This window comes from Mastigoproctus giganteus, chromosome 12, assembly GCF_048544385.1.
Source record: "Mastigoproctus giganteus isolate SK-2022 chromosome 12, ASM4854438v1, whole genome shotgun sequence".
In the NCBI taxonomy this organism is placed as follows: Eukaryota; Metazoa; Arthropoda; class Arachnida; order Uropygi; family Thelyphonidae; genus Mastigoproctus; species Mastigoproctus giganteus.
In genome coordinates, this window is record NC_143586.1 from 132,604,194 (window position 1) to 132,616,718 (window position 12,525).

At 38.9% G+C, this 12,525-nt stretch overlaps 1 protein-coding gene across 1 annotated transcript in view; it reads right to left on the reverse strand.

Annotated features, from left to right (window-relative positions):
* Gyc88E (Guanylyl cyclase at 88E) overlaps window positions 1-12,525 on the reverse strand; it is a 115,511-nt gene that overhangs the window by 34,548 nt on the left and 68,438 nt on the right. The window lies entirely within an intron of this gene.

A 12,525-nucleotide genomic window follows, 5' to 3' on the forward strand; every position in this document is an offset into this window, starting at 1 on the left:
TGTAAGGGTGCATAAACAGAAAGGGAAAGAAGCTGAAGGAGTAAGATGGCTTAGAATGCAAGAAAGAAGGATGAAAAGTAAACAGAAAAGAGCAAATGTTTCAACCTGCGAAATACAGTACTCTGAAACCAGAATTTGCTAACTGGACAATCTGCTGAAGAAGTAGATTCAAGTAGGTTTACAAAGATATTAAATGATGGCAAGGTTTTTACGCAATCAAAACTGGCGAAAATTATATTAATTTGGGTGATGTAAGAATGTAGATTGAGGCAGATAAAATAGCAACAGCATTTCAAGAGGAAAAATCTGTAAGTGAAGTGTGTGTTCGTATGTGTGCCCTAATATCAGTAAGTTATCGTAGGTAGCTAGACTGCAAATGAACTTCTCTCCCTTTGGTCCAATTTGGTGGGGTCCCACTGTATTATTTCAAACATCCAATTACGCATAATGTGTATGTTGTGATTTTTTTGAAAGCATTTAGTTATCCACTGTCGCCCTGTTAGGCCTGTCACAGCTTCGCCAGAACCCACAAACCAACTACTTTCAGGTCATCACAAGAACGCCTTTGCAACTTCCACTACTCAGAGTTGTTGGCGACCCCATGATTGGAAGTTGGATGAATAATATATTATGTATGGATATACAATGTATTATCCATACATAATATATTATTCATTATGATAAAACGTATAATGAAATAAAAAGATGTTTAAAAGTTTCGAAATAATTTTATACATTGAACATTGTACATAAATTACTCTGACACTTAAATGAATATTAATGTTACAAAATTGTATTACTATTTTTAAAATATTTATTAAGTATTTTAGCATATTTAAATAATCGGTACATTTAAGCTGAAGTACAAGACGGCACAACTATATACAGTATATATATATCATCTTATTTCTAATCTGAAAACGGCGCCTTCAGATACGAGTGCGCTATAATTTCCTAAGAGGAGAAGGGGAGATGGTATTTACTCAATTTCATTTGGACGATAATGCAGCTAGTAAAGAAATTCGGTTCTTCGGAATAGCTCAGGTTTCATAAAAGTGGAAACACAGCAGGAAATATTAAATCTTTCGGCTTATCGCACTAGCGCCTCCAAATGTTATTTGCTGTCTTTTTTTTTTTTAACCCACGAAGTGTCAGACTTGGAAGAGTTAATGAAATCTGTCTTGACAACCAAGGTCAGAATTCACGAAACAGCATTTCCAGGAACATTGCATCTTTATTTAAGGATCATCAGCTAAATGACATCATACCGAAACCCCTTCAGCTATGTCTTAAGGTTCTCTGAGTAATTCGGGGGAGGAGAAGAGACGGACTAATTAATATAATGGCAGTGATATGACATTAATTAAAAACCAAAAGAACTGCCTTTAATATGCTAAAACATTTAGAAGCTTATTTAGTTTAACTCATCTCTCTATCCCTTATTTATAATTCATTCAGTTTATGTATAGCACTTATCTGCTGCTCAATGACAAGTGCAGCTTCGTTCTCACTTTTACCATAAGTTAGTACAAATCTTGTTAAAATCCTCCTTGTACATGTGTTGAGATGAACAACCTTTCAAATATGTGACATGCAATCAAACTTCTTATCAATGTTTTCCATTCCATACACCAATCAATTCGAGACAGTCTTGTCGTTGTTAGTGAGAATTTAGTATCGCAAACCCTTCACGAGAATTTTAACATCACTCAATTCGTTGGCTAAACTTTGGATAATTGTGAGGTAATGAAGAGAACATGTGAAACAGTTTTTTTTTCATTTCACTCTGAAATTATTTGGACCCTGAAGTGTCACTTAGCCTTGAACCTTGCGCTCAGGTCAGCAATGAAAGAGTACTTCCGAGAGGATGCTCTTAGGGTTCAGTCACTTCACTTCAAATGTCGTAAAAACCTGGACTGCGCTTGAAACAACTTGAAAAAGATCAGAGAACATTAAGATCATCACAATTTCAGTAAAGAATAATGAAGGAAAAATTACTATTTATTTATACAGTGCTCCGTGTGAATATTTTGAAAGTATATCAAATATGAAATTATGTATTTAAAAACAATGTTTATTTAAACACAAATAAAAAAATATCCAAACATTGAAATTATCAGTTACATCACAATGAATTAAAGAAAAATGTATATATATATTTTTTTTATCTATCGGGGGTTCTCTTCTCTCTCTCTCTGTCATATGCACATCATTCTAAGACGCGCGCTTCGACTTGTACGTGCAGGATAATGGCAGAAGAAAGATGCCGAAATGGAAACGGGAAGTAACCAAACGAAGCATGCCGCTAATACAGTAGTAAACAGTTTGATAACACCCTTCCGCCGAAACCTTTGATGCTCTATGTACGACTGACCCGTGACAATCCACCGATAATAAGAGTAGTTAAGAAGCCAATGAAGGAAGTGTCTTGATAGAAACTCTGAAATTCTACACGCCCGCTCCATATCTAAGAATCTTACAGGGATTACGTCGCAGAAGAGGAGTGGAAGAGCAACAAAAACAGGGCCGAAGAGATAAGAACGACAAAACAGAGGAGGAAAAAAAGGCACAGGAACAGCCAAGTTTCAAAACCCACAGGTACTTTATTTGTAAACATCTGCTTGACACTAATATGATCTATTGAGATAATCCCAGTTAATATTTAACTCATAATTATGAGAGATTCTAAAAAGTGTATAAGTTCAAACATCGATAACTTAAGATACACTCCTTCTGTCTGTCTCAGAATAAACTATGCATAAAATTATGCACTTTATAGTGCTGTTACAAAATGAATATTTGATGGTCCACCACCAGTGATGGTTTTGCTTTCTAACTTCTCTACTAATGATGGTGTTCCTCATGGTTCAGTCCTTACTCCCATTCTTTTTCTCTTGCATATTAATGACATTCTGTCACTCACTGAAAATTCTATCTGTGGTTTTCTTAAATAATATTCATTAATTCTCCTGATAATCCAGTTGGACAACTTTCTATCTGTGAATTCTGTTTGGAGCTAGCAGACTTTCAATTGCTGTAAGGAAACACTTTAATTTCTTAGGAATAAATGGTAGAAAGTCAACTGGCTGACGAGCAAATTTTTTGTTTGCCATAAAGTCATACTGCTTCTGTTATGCGTGTATTTAAATGTCTGAAGTTGTAACATTTCATTGGATACAGCTTACAAATCACCTCAAAAGTAAAACTTGTACTAATCCTTTTTTTTTATTTGTTTGTTTTTTTTACTGCATTATAAAACAGTTTACAGTAAAGTCACGGAGTAGTACTGCATATTGTGGGGGTGGGGATGAATTAATAAACTTAACTTAAAATGCAATTCACTTAAATCTTTACTGACGTTTTTAACAGCCCCACATATGCAAATCTACAATTCTTGTCTTGTTCTGTTGAGTGTATTTTGGTTTCACTTCCACCTTACTGAAGTCACAATCCCACCCCACAAACGCAAACCTGAATGCAGTTTACAGAAAATTTCCAATTCTAGGGGATGTAAAGCGGGTGTTAGCAGAACATTAAACACATTTATTTTACAAAAATTTACAAACCCTTTATGAGCATTAAAGACATCATTTACTTAAAAGAAACATAATTACATACAAGCATACCAATTTCCATATACATATGTAAACCACACTACAGTACAGTATCTCTCTCATTAATTATTCTCAATTTACGAATTATTAACATCAGTTTGTATGTTTTATTTTACTTAATTCGAATCCTCAATGATTACTCAATCATTCTCTTACATTATCAATTTTTTTTATCTCTTACATCAGTAATATTAGTTTAGCTCTTATTACTCTTTTAGAATATTTGTTTTCAGCCTTTAAACACATGAAATAATTTTTTTTTAAAACTGGTATCCTCTTAAGTCAGTAATATTCACTATTACTCCCTCATTCTACCTTAATTACTCTTTAGTTATCAGCTTAGTCATCCCCTTTATCACCCTTAAGTGAATTCATAATCATCTACATTCATAACAAACTATCTCAACCTTAGTACTAACTTGCCTATTTCAAATTTAACTTCGTTAGAAGGAACTATCAATCAATTTCTTACAGGAGTTCAGATTATGAGTCCAGGTTGAATAAAAACAAGGAACAGACTTACCTTCCGATATGACCGCTGATCCCACATTCCTCGCGTTCAGGCTGGCTTCAGTTATGTGGCTCTCTGGGTTTCTCCCTTTTCTTGGGCCCTCTGCTTTCCTTAGTGGCGGACAGGACGCACCATCTCAGTAGGCTATATAGGCACATGTGTACACTCTTGGCTAATTCTCTACGGGTGGGAGCTGGAACCCATGAGCGGTTCCTTCGTGAGCTCTTCAGACTTTTTCTACAAGACATACATCACCAAACTCGCCTACCTCTACTTCAACCGGCAACTCACGACCTTCTCCCCTTAGACCACACCACACAGAAGTCAGATACCGAATGGACACTCTCTCCATTCCCCCCCCCCCGAACTTTACTCTTTCCCTCAAAGTTTGGAATGCCTCCCCCAAGGACTCCAACCAATCCCCATATTCTGTTTAACTTTCCATTCCTTTCTATTTGCCAAAACAACTCTCCCTAGCGCACAAACCAACCCTTCTCTAGAAATTTTTTTTTTTTTTTTTCACACGCCAGTAACCTCCAAAAACACTCATTTTCGTTTTCAACTTTTCTCTCTAATTATATCGAAACACCCAAATATCAGACAGCCTGACGCCGGTTTCTTTTGACGCGAACCCTGGACGTCCACTCATTTCCTGTTTAGTTTCTAACAGTGGCTTAGATCAAAAGAGACGCTTTGTAAATCCCGTTTCACGTCCTATTGTTCTTACCCTCAGCAACCCTTTCACTCCTGTTCTGAAATGGCACCCCCTTCTCTAGTCATGCGCTGTCTCTGTTTGTTCTCTTGTATTATTTAAATTACTTGTTTACCTTTTAGCCACTATTCTAATTCCCACGCCTAAAACTGTCACACTGGAATTAGTGTTCGTCAAACTTTAACCTTATTTACATTAAAACTAAATATCCAATCTTAACATTTACTATCTATATATTAAGATCTACATCTTACAATATGTAAAGAAATTTGCAGTATTTTCTATTGAACGATCACACTTAAAATTATTTACCACGTAAATTTCGAAGCATCATCTTGTCAACGATGTTTGATGAGCCGATATTTCTGTTCATTAAAAAGAATTCCATTTCGTTTTAACGTGGTGCACGTACATACACAGACGCAAATTACAAAAAAGAACTCAAAGAGGAATATCAAAACAAGTTAATTAAAAGACGCATTGCGTTATATTTCAGGCGCGTTAGTAAAGTTGCCCATCCATTCCTCTGATCAGCGCACAGCAACAAACATAATATACAGTACGTGGCTAGTTTATGCGATACGTATGCAAGAAAGAAATAACAACTGCAAGACTATCTGAGAAGCCCCACTTATTATTTATAATCTGTATTATGTAAGATCTGCGTATCATAGCAAATCTTCAATGTTTCTGGCACCGAGGACACGTGTTTTCAATTAATTTGTACGCGAGCATCATTGTCTGTACCAGTTGACGTAACAATACGTATTAGAGGAACGAGGGAAAAGGATCACGTGATACTTCTGGCAAAGTAAACGCCAGTAATTGAATAAGCGTTCATTATGACACAGTAACAGATGATGAACTACAGAGCGAGAGAGAGGGCTTCGTTGTTCAGAGCTCCACCCTTCGCCTCCACCTCAGCGACATCTAAGAGATGCGAGGAGATACGTGATGTTAGCCATTACCATCAATCGTTTTTCTTTCTTTGTAGGCTGTCATCAAGTTTCAAGTCCCATCACGAATCCAATAGTCATTTTCTCCGTTTCTTTTTGTTGATTTTAGCACCAGGAGTTGGTAAGCGCACACGGACGAAGGTAAAACCAGAGCAAGAGAAAGAACGCGGAAAATGATAGATGGTTTATGAAGTAGAACAAAAAATTAGCCTGATGGACGCAGTCCATCCGAATTCCAAGGCTGCGGTTGATTTCCACCTGCTTCTACACCAGGTGAAATTTGGTATTAGAAACACTTCTAATACCAAACAGATAACTTTGTTTGATGGCATTTATCGCGAGCTGTATAAAGCAAAGACTGGTTTGCTGTAGATTAGAATCAGTTAAAGTAGTATAGCTGACTCAAACCTAAGGGCTTTTTTCTTTCTCAACATTAACATTGATTTTACATCAAGTATACAATCACAGATAATTAGGAAATGCAACATAACTGTTTGACAAACCTCCAGGTTCATACGAATAAGAAAACGGATTCTCTCGGATTAAAGGATACTCGTCCAACGTTAAAAGAAAAAACGAAGGGCAGAAAAGCAATTATTAGGCATGGCAAAACAATAATGGGGTGGGTTAAGAATTGTGACAGACAGTTCATTTAATGTAAGCGCAGAAATGCATTCTCATTTCTGTTTTTATCTCAGCTCTCGTTCTCCGTCTTCCTGAAGGCCGATAATGCGTCTCTAGAAAAGCTATCGCTCATGTAGCCTCGCGGTGTAGCGTGCGATAGATTACGGACCTCCTGGGGATCTCCCCCTAAATAACATCCCCGAACTTCTAACCGCCCTGTTCCCTACTGCGTAATATCCGCTGTCCAGCTGTCTAGCAAGGTTGTAAAAGACATCCAACTACCAATAATTCTCTATCAATTGGTCTAGTGACGTCAGCTTACCAACGTACCATTTTACGTGGGCAGTACGTCTCTGCTTGTGGCAGTGGCCATAATACTACCAAGCAATTGCCAGCCATCTTTATCGAGCAAGTGGGAAATAAAACGGTTTAATAGAATGAAATAACTCTCCCCAAGTTTCCATAAGCCCTGGCAGTATCTAAAGTGCCTTTTAGGAGCGAATCTATTTCTATTAACTAAGAAAACGGTATTTTATCACCAGGGTAATTGACGAAGAGCTGTTCTGCTCCTAACGCCACCTTTCGGATTTAATGTGAATCTATTACGCGTTTATTAAGACATAATTTGAAAGGTGCTGACGTAGAATTGTGTTCATAATTCGAAAACTATAATTAACGATTAATATTTAATTACTTAACCGAATAATTGGTTTTGTTGCCAAGTTGAGAAATTTGGCCGCTCACGTGAATTGAATCAGCTTGGCTACATGTGCCAATTTGGGAAGATGAGTTTTCTTGGTGTATGTAATCAAATTCAACTGCTGATGTTGAGCGTTCTCTTTCCTTTCATTTAAACAAAAAAATAAATGGGAAAGCCGAGATATAATAAATTACGTAAATAATAGAAAATAAGCAGTTCACTACGCATATGTGAATTTTACCACGAAAGATTTGAACACCCGGAAACGACACGAATCCATTACAATACGTGCCACCGTGGGGATGAGGATGGATTAGGCTTAATGTTATGATGCTTTACTGACAAGAGAGAGGTCGCAGAATGCTACGTAAAATTCTAAAAATAGCCTTAAGTAATTTTTAGCGTGATTACCTCTAACTGCACGGAACAATTTTCTCTCTCGTGAAAACTGTCAGTTCTGCATGCTTTGTCAAAACACAGTAGTTCAGTTATTCGAAATCTGTCCAAGAATGATTCAATATTCTTGACGCATCTTTTGCTGTTAATCACTGAACTTATTGTCTAATGAATCTCGTCTATATACGAAGTAGTAGTTTTAATGTGCATAGCCTTTGCCCTTACGAATAATTCACAGGGCTAGTAATTAATAACCGTATAATGAAGGAAATTTTGGTTCACTCTTTTGATTATTAGCAACACCTGCGGCTATTGAATTGATTAAAACCATGCATTGAATGGATGGATTTGCGAAGGGAAGAAGATAGTTCCAGTGTGAACCCATGTATATTTGTTGGTACGCTGGTGGACATTAAAAGGTCGCCTGTCAGGAAGCTGACGGAGGGCCGCAGGCTGCCCATTTATACCTCCAGAGTATAATGGGCAGCCTGGCTCACTGCGCAACGGTGGTGGCGAGCAATGTAGGGTTAAACTAGGAGGCCTGCGGTCAAGCAGCCAGAGACAAAGCAACAGAACATATCACTACTGTGACACAAACCAAAAGTACACTTTTTCTGGCTTTATAGGAGGTTCTGTACTTCTCCACTAAGTACCATGGCGCAGATCTGGGAAAGCACCTCTGGCGACTTGTACATTAATGCAGAAGTCGCCACCGATGGTTTCCCACATCTGCGCCATGGTACTTAGTAGACCATGTACAATGAAAGGTCGGCTTGCTTGCCTGCTGCTGGATAAAAAAAAAAAGATCCTCCTCTGCTTCCCGACTGAATAACTCGGCAACCAAGCGAAATTAGCCCAGAAAGGCTCTTCCTATCGCAAATGGAAAATAAATTCGCTAATTGAACATAGGCTACTTCTACTTGGTCTGAAAAGGTATTCGTTGTTCATTGTACTGCCATCGAGGGTGCCAATTTCGCTTAGAATTTTCCATTGCAAAATTTAAATGATAATCACAATGTCAGCCATTGAATAACGTTGGAATTCATCTGCCCAGCTTGTTTACATTTTCTAGAGCAACTTGAAGAAATGATACCACCAAAGTACAATCGAAGATAACTCTCAAAAAAAGGTAAACTCAACCTGCCCGCAAGAAAATTGTACACAGAAAAGATTGTTTACTAAAATTTTATGATATAATGTTAATGTAACGCATTCTGGCGAAGGGTAATAACCAAATTAAACTAAACTTCATTCATATCAAAAATTGTGATAAAATCTTTTTTGAAAATATTGTGGTGTACGATAATAGTGTAGTGCGTTAAGTTTAATATCCCGTTAATACACGTGCATATGTAAGGCAGTAATCTGAGTAAAATAAAACAAAAAAAAACTTTTATTAATTTTAATATTTATCAGGGACTAATAAAACGGGTGGGGCAAGGTCGCTGGCTTGGCTTTCCACTTCGTACTATGGAAGAGAAGGACTAGTGAGTGATTTTTAGCCGCCTGTTATTGTACTTCTCTCAGCTATAGTAAGAAAGCGTCAGACAAGGATAAAAACGAAAGAAAGAAATTAAACAAGAAAACCGAAAGAAGAAACTTCAACAGTATTAACTAACTAATCAATCACAATTATCCCATATCTCCATGAGGAGAGCCAGTAAATTGGATATACAAAATAGGTGTATGTATTCTATATTCAATTTTCTTATTTTGCTGGATGAAAAACGCGCCTTTCTTGGGGATGAAAAACACGTACCCCTTCGTCCGAGAAATTCAGTCACGGTATCAAGTAATAGGCTTCGCTATTTTCAACAAACGGCTTTTTATTTCTATTCTAACAATTCCGAGTTGGAATCACGAAATAAAACTGCTGGGATTTCTTCCACACCCAGAATGGATGACACGAAGCGTATCCCGATAACGCACCGAGCAATTCCAATAACAAACTGACAACTTTCTCTGAAGAGACCCATTTCCATCCGCACCGGACGCATACAAATTACGCCATCTCTTCTCGCAAAATATCATCAATGTTTGTTGAGAAGAACATGTCGTAGTAAGAATGCGTAAATTACTCCAAGAATCGAGCCTCGGTTTCTCTCCGTATCTGTGACATTAGTCAGCGGCTGGCATCTTACATGACGTTGGAACGGTGATACGTGAGTTTTGACATCCGTACCAGTGGGAGAACAACTTTCTGCATCGTTCTGTTTCCCTCTTTGACGAGAGAGCGGAACGAACGAATGTCGCAAGGGACGCTTGTTACACGAATGCAATGGCGGTTTAAGGGTGAACAGTTCATGTTTCAAGTCGGGAATTCCAGAGAATCAAAAGAAAAAGAGGAATGGAACAAGATACTTTCTAAAAAGCTTTCTTTCTGTTCGTTTCGAAAGGAAATGGTTCTTGAAATGTTTTACGAAACCCTTAACCTTACCTCGAAATAATTTTCATTTAGTGGATGGTTTAGCTCATGTCAGCAATCAATTAATGGACATCTGTGGAATATCAGACAAATCCATGGACATTGAATAGTTCATTACCGACAGGCTAACCTTCACTATCTCTATCTGCATAAAATAAAAATACTTTTTAATATTTTAGTTACTGAAAAGTAATTCCATTAAGATTCGCTTACTACCTAACCCTTGCTTACTTTTCTTATCTAGAACATGAGAAGTTCAGAGGACTGAATCTCAACTATTTGAGATTCAGTCCTCTGAACGTCTCTTGTTTCTAGTATACAGGGTTGTTAAAATTAAAGTATCCCTATGTAGAGGGCTCTGGGGCGAGTTCTAAGGCTCGTACTGAAGAGAAATTTGGACAACAGGTACAATAAAGAATGCGCTCGCCATTTATTGGGAAAAAAAATTAGTTAAAAATTTGTCACTGTATGGCGTGTAACTATCTTAGTTACGATTATGCAAATAACTTACGTTATTTGCATTAGGCAAATAACTTACGTTATTTGCATTATCGTAAGTTATTGCCACAGCGTCTCTACTCAGCTCAGCTCTACTCTACTCTACTGTATAAAAGCAAAGCAGTCTCTTCAAAATCATACAGTAGATGTTTTCCTGCACTACAGCAACAATGCCAACTCAGTGACTTTGCAGGAAAAGGCGCTATTAGTGAAACTGTACTATCAGAACAGCAACGATGCAGCTAGGGCTATCAGAGAATTCCGGCTTCAGACGGCGTGGACCTATGACGGTTTGTGCTGTCCGCAAAATTATTTCGAAATTTGAAGCGACAGGACATCTTTGTGTTCAACCAGGTAGAGGTCGAAAACGAGTGGACTCCTTTCGTGTTGAAGATGTGGATTTATCAAGTCAATCTCCATGTGGTAGCGCAAGTGTGCCAGCTGTTTCTCGTAAAGCAGGACATGCCGTATTCCACTGTAAGGCTAGTAATGCGCCAGGTGTTGCGGTACTATCCTTACAAGATGCACATGCTACAGCAGCAGCTAAAGCATGGTGATGCACATATTCGTTTCGCATACGCACTTCAGTTTCTGGCGAGAATGACAGTGGATATTACTTGGCCATGGAACATCCTTTGGAGTGATTAAGCCAACTTCTGCTTAAATGGATAAGTGAATAAGCACAACTGTCGCATTTGGGCAACAGAAACTCCTCGAGTATCCCAGAGGTCCCGTTGCATTCTCCAAAAGTGACAGTATGGTGTGGATTTATGGCCACATTCATGATTACGCCGTATTTTTTTGAACAGGTAACACCGACTGGACCCCGCACCTGTTCCGTCACTGGACAGCGATATTATGAAATGTTGGCAAATTTCGCCATACCAGAGCTGCAACAACGTGGGTGCCTTCAGGATACTATATTCATGCAAGATGGTGCGCCACCCCACATCCACCGTTGTGTCCAAAGATTGCTAGGGCAACACTTTACAGACGAACGAGTCATCAGCCGTTGTTTCCAGACAACTTGTCCACCCGGATCACCGGACCTACTCCCATGCAACTTCTGGTTGTGGGGTTTTTTGAAGAACCAGGTGTATCGGGAAGGATATCAAACTCTGGCAGATCTGAAGGACAGCATTAGACGTCATGTTACGTTCTGCTGTAGTAAATGCTGTTCTTCGAATGGAAATTGGCGTTGACCAAAATGGAGGACACATTGAACAATTGTAGCGTTGTTCAAGTGATTTGTATTGCCACAGTGCCATATAGTGGCAAATTTTGTAACTAAGTTTTTTTTTTTTCCAATAAATGGCGAGCGCATTCTATATTGTACCTGTTGTCCAAATTCCTCTTCTGTACGAGTCTTAGAACTCGCTCCAGAGCCCGCTACATAGGGATACTTTATCCTATCCCACGTGCTCACAACTGTCAATGCCTGATGGCGATCTGTACCGGGCTCCCTTGCCTGGTACAGATCAACCTTTAAACCAACCTTTACTCCCTTTCGTCTGGTGGGGAGGAGGAGACAGTCTTGTCTCCTCGCCACCCCTGCCAACAGATTCTTCTCCTGGTGGGGCTTGGGCCTGCCTCACTGAAAATCCTGGGGTCGCCTTCTCTATCGTCCCCATACTTCTGTCTTTTCCCCCCCAGCCTTCAGTCACCCCCCTACTCTGCCTAATACGCCAGCGTATAACCCCAGACAAACTGCAAAAACTTAACTTCGTCCAAATTAAACCGCATACACCTCAATTGGCTTTTCTAATTCCAGCGCTCACCCCTATCGAGTCTTTTTTTTTTTTTTTTAGGCCATAGTCACTGAAATCTCAGGAAACTAGGTGGCAGGGCCTGCCAGAGTAAAACTCCATTCTGTGTACCTGGTCTGCCTCCACGAGGCCAAGTGTGGACAACGTTGGGCCTCAGTAGGGGTCCAGCGGCTAAACGGCCAGATGAACAACGATACACAACACTACACATGTACAAAATCCACACACTTTTAAATCTCTGGCCTTCCCAGTGAACTGGTACACCTACAATGAGAGCAACGCGGAGATGGGGGAAACCCCTGGTGCCGTTAGACATCAATACA